The 11,790-nt window shown below is 31.9% G+C and overlaps 1 long non-coding RNA gene across 1 annotated transcript in view; it reads right to left on the reverse strand.

The window, feature by feature from the left end:
* The window catches only part of LOC136273365 (uncharacterized), a 33,069-nt gene extending 29,265 nt beyond the window's left edge, over positions 1-3,804 (reverse strand). Inside the window, exons 1-2 of the long non-coding RNA XR_010711556.1 lie at positions 3,640-3,804; positions 1,040-1,119 (exon numbers count right to left, since the gene is read on the reverse strand). This is a non-coding gene — a long non-coding RNA (uncharacterized lncRNA). The remainder of the gene's footprint in view (positions 1-1,039; positions 1,120-3,639) is intronic.
* Between the last annotated feature and the right edge of the window lie 7,986 nt (positions 3,805-11,790).

The following is an 11,790-nucleotide window of genomic DNA, read 5'->3' on the forward strand; positions in this document are numbered from 1 at the left end:
ATCTTTTATTTATTAAAATCTGTCACATCAGCTGGAAGTTTCACTTGAAACTCAGCGGTCAAATTATTTTGCGATCCTCTCCGTCTCCCGATCGGTCCATCAACATTTAAGCTTACAACCGATTCAACCAATACGGAGCATTTCACCTGTCATTAATAAAAATCATCCTTTAATCGGCATCATGCGCCTGTGGCATATAGAAATCAAAATATAAACTTCATTCATCATTGCAATCGTTGTCTTAGTCGTACAGTAATCGTAGTACTTAATCGTATTAAATCTCAATGGATTTTGAGTTCTTTTGTGGCGATCGGGACTGTTGAGAATTGTCAATATGGTCATTCGGGCTAAATACATGTAGATATGGCCGTCGGAGTCCAATCGTAACTCAAATCGTAGTCATCTTCCATCATCTTGGTCGTGAAAAGAATAGATATCATCATTATGCCCCAATGCAACGGAGGACATCGGTTCGTAATGAGCGATAACCAAAAAGAACTTATATGCACGTACACAAATCAGGGACTCGCGTTATAATTTTCGAATCAGTTCGAGGTTACATCGGAAACTATATGTGGGCAATTTTATCGAAACGTATTTTATCGTATCTTAAAGGGAAATGAGATCCTGACAGGTTGCATCACCTAAAATGTGTCTATTTGGACCTTCCTGTTTTAAAGCTCGAGCAATACATCGCATATGGCACGTATCGACTTGCATCACCTCGTACTTATGTCTAAATTATACAGAAGTTCCACGAAAAGTTTCCTTTTGTCAATCGTAGAGCAAGTTATCGCCAGTGGTAACCTAGAATAGCTCATTGTATGGTTCGGAGCTACGCGAACAGTTGTCTCACTGCGAATCAGATCTACCCGTACAGACAAGTAAGAGCTACGCGTACAGTAAACATGATCAAGGTACATGTATGGTCAGAAAAACTTAAGTTTCGAAAAATTTAATGCTTTCTTCAAACATCTAACTTTTTTCCCAAAGTTAACATATTAGGGAAATATTTTTGATAAATGTTGAATTTCTTTACCACAAAATCTGAAGTTGTTTCTTCAGATTCCTCAATGTGTGCCATCTTTGGTTTATTATGTCTTTAACCTATTTTAACATCTGAAATAGAGAAGAAATGGCTGCATAAATTGTTTCCTTGTTTCGCTTAACATGTACACATAAGCAGAACAACCTTACTGAATGTACACTGTTGTTGGAGAGGTAAACATTAGGACGAAGCAAGTTTATTGTCCCCAAGACAGCAACTATTTCACGAGGCGAAGCCAAGGAAAATAGTTGCTGTCGAGGGGGACAATAAACTTGCTATCGTCCGAATAGTCAGTAAATATGTATTTAATTATACCGAGGAAAACTTTATTTGTCGGCGATGCAGAATTTCTTAATGACAAACAAATTAGAGTTATCGGACTTTGAATTTACAGTAGCGATCGGGTAACGTCAGAGATGTTCCGAGCGTAAATACGAGGGAAATCGAATGCCGCCGGTGAATAGTTTCGATGACTAATCAACAGCACGGAAACTATTTCACTGTTAGATAAAATAGCACGTGTATTCCTTGTAACTTTACATTGAAAATATTAACAGAGGTATAATAAAACACTTTATTTCCATGCGCATAAAAACGTAATCATAGTTTTTGCATTTAAAAGCCAATGAATAAAGGCTTCGTTATTCCTGACGACAAATCATGACAAACACTTGTACTACTAATACATTCTTTGTAGATTTTAATGACAAACGTACGAAAGCCGAATAGTGCCACATAAAAAATATTTTTATCTCGTAATTACGAGAAAAGATCTCGTTATAACGAGTAAATTATCTCGTAATTACGAGAAAAGATCTCGTAATTACGAGAAAAGATCTCGTTATTACGAGTTAATTATCTCGTAATTACGAGAAAATATCTCGTAATTACGAGAAAAGATCTCGTAATAACGAGAAAAGATCTCGTTATTACGAGTAAATTATCTCGTTATTACGAGAAAAGATCTCGTAATTACGAGAAAAGATCTCGTTATTACGAGATAATTTTCTCGTTATTACGAGAAAAGATCTCGTTATTACGAGAAAAGATCTACATAAAATGGTGCGTTTCTGGAAAGAATTCGACTGGATCACCATTTCAGTCTTTTTCATTCAAGAAACGTTGATTCAATTTTGATTAATATTTAAAAATAACAACGATCATTTTTCATTAATTTCTACATATCAATAATTGGATTTGACATTTTATCTTATATCAATAAAAGGAAAGAACTTCATGTCATTTTACTATTTGACTTATATATATTATAATCCCACTACGAAGTAAATATACCAGGTAGTCCTATAGTCGTAAAAGTTACAGATAACTTTAATGACTTTATAGTTTCAGTCACGGATATGGATATACACGATTTACCCGAATTTGTGTTTTATATGTTTATACACAACCTACATGTATATTGAAAATAATTGATTTTGTATTCTAACATTTTGGAGTCTAAAAACAAATTACACGTATCCTTCTTAATTATTGATAAACAGTTCGATGAATTTATTAATCAATCTGCTTTGCTACTTCTTCTGAAATTTCTTTAAAACTGCTTGATCCGATTTTATATCAAATTATGCGTACGCTTTTAAACGATGATTATGCTAAGTATGTATATATCAATAGACATTACAGTAGTCCATACACTTTACATAAAAAGATTAGAATAATGAAACGCAACATTTTAAATAGATCTTTTCTCGTAATAACGAGATAATTAACTCGTAATAACGAGACCTTTTCTCGTAATAACGAGATTTTTTCTCGTAATTACGAGATCTTTTCTCGTAATTACGAGATCTTTTCTCGTAATAACGAGATAATTAACTCGTAATAACGAGATCTTTTCTCGTAATTACGAGATCTTTTCTCGTAATAACGAGATAATTAACTCGTTATAACGAGATAATTAACTCGTAATAATAACGAGATAATTAACTCCTTATAACGAGATAATTAACTCGTAATAATAACAAGATAATTAACTCGTAATAACGAGATCTTTTCTCGTAATAACGAGATCTTTTCTCGTAATTACGAGATCGTTTCTCGTAATAACGAGATGATTAACTCGTAATTACGAGATCTTATCTCGTAATTACGAGATAAAAATATTTTTTTAAGTGGCCCTATTCGTCTTTCGTACAAACGTAGTTTTTGTAGATAATTTTTTATATTTTTAAAAGTCTGTGAGCAAGATAAAAGGGGACAATTGTTACATGCACACAGTGTTACATATACTAACATACATTTACTCATAATCATTACAAAATTAATGTAAATACGACTGTAAATAAAAACCAGGAAGGACGTCCCTGTAAAAACTTTAACATTACTATAAATTATAATTTGGTTGTTTTAGCACTATATCACTTTTTCGTGATCAGTTGTATCATTAGCCCCAGTGATGTTAGCTAGTGTTGTTTTAGGATTCTAAATGGATTCTGTGCAAGGGACGACACTTCCTTCGCAACGCATGTACTACAGATTTATCAAACCGAAAGTAGGCACACTTAAACATAATATTGAACATTTACTTGAATATGTGGCAAAAAGAGATTTTATAAATTATATGTTCTTACCTTACATATTTACTGGTATCTTCCTGAGCTTTTCTTATCATGACAAAATACATGTACATATAGAAAATCAAAACAGTTTGTACTTCTTATGACCTTTTCCAAAATGTAAATTTTATACGTTTCTCAATAGTCATGCCTGGTTGGCTGTTGTCGATCACGTGAAAGTCATCGTCTCAACTACCTCTAATAACCCGTTAGTAAAACATTGTTAGCACTAATATACAGACCATAGGCGTTGGAACCGGGAGGGATGGCTAGGGGGCTTAGCCCCCCCCCCCTCCACTTTTTTTTTTTACAAACTTAGACCTTACCATTAGGAACATAGCATGAGGGAGGGGCCAGCCCCCTCCCCCCCACTTTTTCTCGTAGCAAATATAATTGTTCCTACATTTACCTTAAAACGATTGAAATATTAAAATTGATATTGAAAATTTGAGTCAGTCATGGGTTTACTCACCCCCCCCCCCCCCCCCACCCCGGATTAGGAATTTCATTATTTGGGAATTTTTTTTGGTAGGAGAGATTAAAGTTATTGGTAAGATATAGGTACCCCCCCCCCCCACACACACACACACAGATTAGGATTATTTTGGGAATTAAGTTATTTTGTTTTGTTTTGTTTTGTTTTTGGCTGATTAGTCTAGCCCCCCCCCCCCCCTTTCAATTTGCTTCCGACGCCACTGCAGACAAAATGAATTCACAATGAAATACCGATATGTACATACAAATGCGTTCATCGTATATGTTATGGACAAGTAGTAATAGTTCGCTAACGTATAATACCCTTCCAAAAACCTTCAAAAGTCGTTATTTTTTTTATTAACTATAATCCTTTAAATCCACTCCTTTTTTGAAATGTGAGTTATTTTTCCACATACTAAGGAAGAATATTAGTACTACATAGACAATATTTAAGCTTGTTCACACTTAAAAGCCAAAGGGGTAATATTTACCCTTGGATAGTAGATTTAATTGAATATATAATCAATTATATCATTTATTCTTTGTCAAACTTTATTGTGTAAAATTTACATTTTAATCTGCAATAGGTGCATGGCTATTTTGATGTATCAAGATCAAACACTATTCTGAAAATGTTTGCCTGGATTATATTTATAATTTACATATCAAAGACCAGTGACTTTGGTCTGATAATAAGAAGTCTGCACTACTTAAAACATGAATTGTGTCAAATGACGCACACTCTTGGAGCATAGGCTGGGTAAGGATTCATTCTTTGACTTCTTGGGGAGATCATCAAGGTAGGACACGTGATCAAATCTAACTAAACACCAAGGACTTTTTGATCATAGATTTTATCATGTAGCAACCGTAATGATCTTCCCGTAATGGCCAAATAATAAGCCCTTGGGACAGATCGTTGATATGAACAACAAAAGACATAATTAAATCAGCTTCATGGAGAATTATACAACATATCTTGACAATGTAGTAGAATAGATTTTGTATAAGATATTTTCAAAACTTTCCCCGAATATTCTCATGTCAAATACAATGCTCCCTTTGTTACAGGATGACATTATATCACATATTGGCATGCGATTTCCCAAGAACATCTTAAACAAACCTATATCAAACTTTGAACCAAGACCACTTTGGGCCTAACCCTACCCCAGAGAATCACGATTTAAACAAACGAATTTACACAACATGAGGATGCTTTTACGCAAATTTCAGCATTTCTTGCTAAACGGTATTTGAGAGGAGATTTTTAAATATTTTCTCCATTATGTGTATCTCCCATATCTTCACATCGTAGCAAAACCCTACCCCCGGGGATCGTGATTTAAACAAGCTCGAATCTACACCACCTGAAGATGTTTTCACAAAAGTATCAGTGTGGTTTTTTAAGAATTTTTTTTTTAAATGCCAACAAATGTTCAATAATCTCTCTTTGTGAACATGAATTACGCAAGATTACTGAGTCGTTCTTGCCTAATGCCTACATGGAATATATCATACCCATGTCTTTTGTATATATGTACCGAGAAAATAATTGTATGTCTGTAATCTTAAAGGGACTTGGACACGATTTGACTTAAAATTGTCAAATTTTATTTTTCCATTTTCAATGTTTATATTGATAAATATAGAAATTTGTAATGTTATGTCGAAATTTGAAAGTCAAATATCAAGTTATAAGCAAGATACAGGGCTCATAATTCTTTGTAAACAAAGCTCAATGTTGTCATTTTTTACACATGTGTTGTATTGGTGTTAATTTCAATCAAGTGTATCTTTCTTATGTTGATACTAGTATTTATGAAGATATTGAATTAGTTAAAATTGTTTTTTACATGTCATTTTGTCTAAGAAATGGTAAATCTCTACATTACATATTTTGTAAACAATTATAAGACTCGAGCTTTGTTTACATAACAACCAATTCTTACCTCCGTGTCTCGCTTGTAAGTTGACTTTAACATTCAATATTTTGGTCAATCATTTAAAATTCACCAGTAAACCATTTTATACATAAAAAATAAAAATAAAATTTTTGATCTCCCTTTAATACTTAGTTTTTTTAGGATTTGAAATATGATCTCAAAAATTCCATGAGGATCTTTTCTTAGGATTTGAAATATCATCTCAAAAATTATATAAGAACCTTTTCTGAGATAAATTAATTTATGTACAATCCATTGCAATATAAAATCTATGATTTCGCAAGAAGAATGAACCATCTAGGCTTTCAAAGCAATTCCTCATTGGTGACCATAGAACATTTGATATATCCATAAAAACTTGAATGCGGGGCAAATAAATCAATTAAATAAGGAGGGAAAAAAACATTAGCAGATTTTGTTGAAATCTTACCTTACATGTTGTATTTTAATGTATATTCATTGAGTATGAACGCATTTTCCTCGTGAGCCATGTAAATATGCCTTCCCACTAGTCAGATAAATCTTCATTCCTGATTGCAACGCACCTATGGAAAGCTAAAAGGTTCAATATTCTTCTATATATTCATATCTTTTTTTCCCGATCCATGAGTGTGTTATTCTTTTGATGTAAATTGACAAATGTTAGTCGTAAACTATTCAGTTGGAAAAAATTAACCTTTGGGTAATTGATTCTGCAAGACTTTTTTTTAGTTTCGATAAATTGTTGATTCATTTACACAATAAAATTCTTTCTTTAATGATTGATGATTATTGCTGGATATGAAGGTACATGTAGCGACATTGCTGAAAAAAATACATAACCTGCTAACTATTTAATTTGTTCACTGCCGAAACAACGCATAACCCCTGATAGCGAGTTGTGTATTTTTTTTCTGCAATGATCGCTACCTTCGTATCCTGCATGAATTATAAAAGAAAGATTTTGGATGTTAATTTTACATCTTTCTTGCGAATAAATAAATGGAAAGAGTCCCGTTGATGGAAGTTTGACATTTGCTCTTGCGTATTTCGTAATTTTTTTCAACATTTATAAGGCATTGCAATATAATGAAGACAGGAGGAACAGATTTTGTCGAATCTTTTTGGAAAGAAAAGATAATTTTTGAAAACTGCGTAATGTACATGGGAACAGAATTACATGACCGCAACATTCAGCAAAATATTATTTAAAATTGTTTCTATTACCAAAACACGACAATGGGTCGCTATACTTCGCCTTGTTGATAAGGGTTAAACATTAAGAATAAACACATATCCTAAAACGTGCACAACGCAACATGAATACAGTGACTGATAGCAAGTATGATTCATAGTATTGTAAATGAGATAGAATCGATATGTTAAGCCTTATTTTACTATCGCATTAACGGGTTATGTAAAGTATTTATGTGATGATCGCTAACTTAAAGGCTAAATCAAACACTAACAAAAAAGTTTTAGATAATTAATTATTCAAATAAACTCATAAAGTAAGTTAATTTTAATTGTCGTTGTCGATCAGCACAGAATAATCAGCCAAATTTCATAATTATACATTTAAATTAAAGGCTGCCATAATTACCAAACTTCTTAAAATTAAAAGCTCACAAAATGCAAGTCTGTGTACTTGTATTAATGTATAGTTTTATTTATATCATCTATAAATAAAGTCAACATCAATGAACTATATTTTTAAAAAAGAATTAGAGAAAAATAACATAACCCGCTAACGTGGGTTATGTATTTTTTCTACAATGTTGCCATCTTTATGAACCGGATGAATCACCAAAGGAAGCATTTTATTGTTTAAATATAAATATTTATACGGTATTCACAGTTGAAAGTAAGTATAATTTTAAGGCATCCGATCAATAATAGCCTCAGATTCAATGAATCTTGGTGCATAACAGATATGTATGGGCTTGATACTCAGTATACTTGGACATAATTGTCATGTTTAAGTATCAATATGTAAGAGTGGAATGTGTCCTAATTAATGACCTTTTTCCTTTTCTTGAAGAGCTGCTCCCCCTCCCCTCTTTGCTATAAATCTATAAAAATTAGTTTTAAAAATCTCTACGGTATAAAATTTATTTTCAATAGTTTTTGTATTCTTAAGGACAAAATACATCCTTCCACCAAAGCATCTATTGATATTCCTAGCATTTACTTTTTGATTTCAAAAAATGTGCTTGTCCCCATAGACCATAATCTAATTTTCATTTATTAATTACTGCTTCATTTATAATATTTTTAAAAAATTCCCTAGGTTAATTTTTTTCTAATCTAAAATGCTTCAAATTAAGGAAGGAGTCTTTTCTGGTTTTCGACTTGTCAAAAGTAAATGGTCATTAAATCAAGATGAGGGAAATTTCATATTTTTCTTTTATCATACAACTTGGCATAGAAATAGTAATCAAAGTTTTGAATCTAACAAGGACTATTTTTTGGCGGAACACTGGCGTAGGAAAATATCACAATTTCTGGCAATTCAGAATTGCTGTAGATTCACGGGTCTATTCAGCATTTTTAAAACAGTAACATTAATATTGGATTTTTTCAGCTAATTTGAGCTAATGATAATGTGCTTGGGTTTCTGAGATTTTTTTTAAAATATGATTTGCCTATCAATTCACATTTTTATTAGTTTTTTTAAACAATCATTCTTTATATAGTTTTGTGTGAAAAATCACTAAAATCGGATTTTCTCTTATTAAAATGTCAAAATATTATAGCTTCTGTCAATTTATCCCTTTATATAAGGTTTTCATTATATGTAAAAATAAGAAGCATTTTATATTTGGAAACATAAAAAAATAATCAAAATATCCCCAAATTTCAAGAAAATTGGAGGAAATGCGGGCTAAGCAATTTCAATTTTTGTTTAAATATTAATTTCAATTTAGAATTATAAGCTAATAGATAATCTTATATTTTATCATTTCATTGAAGAATAGAAACGTCGTATCTTTATCAGATTTCTACAAAACTGCAGATAACTACATTTATTTGTATTATTCTTTAAATTGAGGAAAAAGATAGTGACCTTGACCTGACCTTGATGCGAAAACAAGTTAGTCAAATTTGGTTGAACTCATAGAATTATTTGGTTATATGATCTGTTTGACTGTGTCAAAATTTCATGAATTTCTTAATATAAGAAGTATGTCTGATAACGAGAAGACCCCGGCCTTCCTTAAAGCTGAACACCGCTGGTAAATAGGCACCGTCACACAGATACCTGCAGGCATGTTCACGAAGCTATCTTAGGACTATGGTGCGTCCTAAGTACATCTTAGGATACGTCTTAGTCTTAAGTCTGTTTCTCAAAGCTCTCCTAAATTTAGGAAACATCATAACTTTGTCCTAACTTTAAGACATCACCTACCTTGTCCTAAGACCATCCTAAAGCTATAAAATCACGTTTTTAGGGATATTGGGATGTTGTGAAGCCTTTTCTTAAGACCGGTAGAATAAAGCAATATTAGGGGGGGGGGCATAATCAATTATTCTATCATGTATGTTCATTTTAACAAAATGATGTGGAGGGGGACCCCGAACTCTCACCACTTCCCCGCGTTGCTACATGCCTGCCTTGGAGCTGACAAATTAAGATTTTTTTTTCGCAAATACTATCTCTGTTGGACGAATGAAAGTTATTCACTTATTTTTTTTTTATCTACATTGTACACTAAATGAGTTACATTCATTGTTTTGATTATAATAATTTTTGATAACAATTATTTAAATGTCCTTTGCTATAAAAAGTAAATTTACTTCGGGTTACATATACCATGCGTAATCATTCCGAATGTTTATCACTTTATTCTAAAAAAAAAAGTAATCTTTAAAAGATTTGTAATGTTGAATGAACTGTATTTATATATTTTCGAGATATATTAGAACTTATTTCTTATTAAACATGTTCGTGTATTCTATATATCGCAGATGAAAGGGAAATTGGTTGTGTTTGTACGAGTACATGTGTTTCCTCATGTAACGTTTCAAATTCTATAAAAAATCGCGTGTTTATGTATCACATATACTTGAATGACAAGATTCTTAAATGTTAATTATGAAATGACAATACACACGTGTTGTTTACATACATGTAACTATCTGCTTGTAAGCCAATTCTGTCCTGATACATATTTTCTTTTCTTTTTTTAAAAGAACAGTTATTTGAATTTTTTGGGGCTTGTAATATTTTTTATTTTAATATTTTTTATTGCGGGGGGTGGGGGGGGGGGGGTTTCATTTAAAGAAAAACAAACTAAATTGTTAGTGGTAACTGATATATATTTAGATAACTGTAAAATTATTAAAATGCATACATTAAAATTACTGGTTTTAGGCCTTTTGTGTTAACTGCCGAGACGTAAAATTTTCTCTGGCAAAATGTTTAATGATTCATCCCTACATAAGTCTCTCAAATTCGATCTGAATGAATAATTGTGAAAAATAAGAATGGTTGTAGAAGGTTAGGATATCCTAACTTAAGATGTTCCTAAGTAACCGTCGAGCTACATCTTAAGACGTGTCCTAAGTTGATCTTAGGGTGTTCCTAACTTTTTTCCTAAGTCATATCTTAGGAACACACTTAGGTCATATCTTAGGAAAGTTTCGTGAACATGCCTGCTGGTATATAAACCCTTCGATTCCGATACACCCGATTGCACACCTGAAACTCGTGGCCGACGTGTAGTATTCCTTTCGTGGTCTTTCGATTTTATGCATTTATTTCTTATTCTATGTGAATACTCTATTTGTAAATAATGCATTGACCAAATTATTTGATGTTAGTATTCTCCTGGCTTTAAAAAAGTGCGTAAAATTTGATAATTTCATCGCGACCGAATAACACAGCGAGGCGAGATGTACGTCCACACAGGTGAGACCTCTACAGCAAAGTACTTTGAACTGTATATAGGTCTGTGCCTTATATAGGGGTTGTAGGGACAGCAGTGATGAAAGAGAAATATGGCAAACAGTGCCTATTTACGAGCGGTGTTCAGCTTTAATATCAAAGTATTAAATACATGATGGATATTCAAGGTTTGAAAAAATAGGTCCTAGTATAGATCGGATACCTTTAAACACATTAGTCAAATACAAGTATCGTGTATTTTCAACTTCTTAGAAATTAATTGTTTTGATAAAGTTAATAAAATTGAAGACGACGAACAACAAACCTATATAATTTTTGGGACTTTTAAGGAAATGTTACTTTTGTCTTTTTATTTTATTTGGAGGGTGAACGTCGTCATTATGCTTTAAATGCATAATGATTGAATTAAGCTTTGTAGGAGTACGTTATAAAAACTGATATGAACAAAAATGTAAAAAAAAAAAAAAAAAAAAAAAAGGCACACCATAAAAACTATAAAAGAAAAAAATATTCTATCCACGGTATATTTTATTCATTTCTTTTTTTTTTTTATATTGAACCAATCTGCGTTAGATATACTTAAATTAATAGAAAAAATGTTGTGCAGTTTGATAGAAGTTTGTGTTTCTAACATATAAGGTGAAAATATTATTAAATACAGAATGATACCAACTCGTCACAATTCAAACTACAAATGAACTTATGACTCTTTCCTCTGCTATCTGATATATGCAATTACTTAATAATCACAAAATTGCCAAATCTAAAATATTTCATGCACATGTAAAATTTAAAAAGCATTCTTTTGTGAACCTGCATTCATTTTATTGTCATTAACCATGTAAAACACCACAA

The sequence above is a fragment of the Magallana gigas genome, chromosome 3, assembly GCF_963853765.1.
Source record: "Magallana gigas chromosome 3, xbMagGiga1.1, whole genome shotgun sequence".
Taxonomy (NCBI): Eukaryota; Metazoa; Mollusca; class Bivalvia; order Ostreida; family Ostreidae; genus Magallana; species Magallana gigas.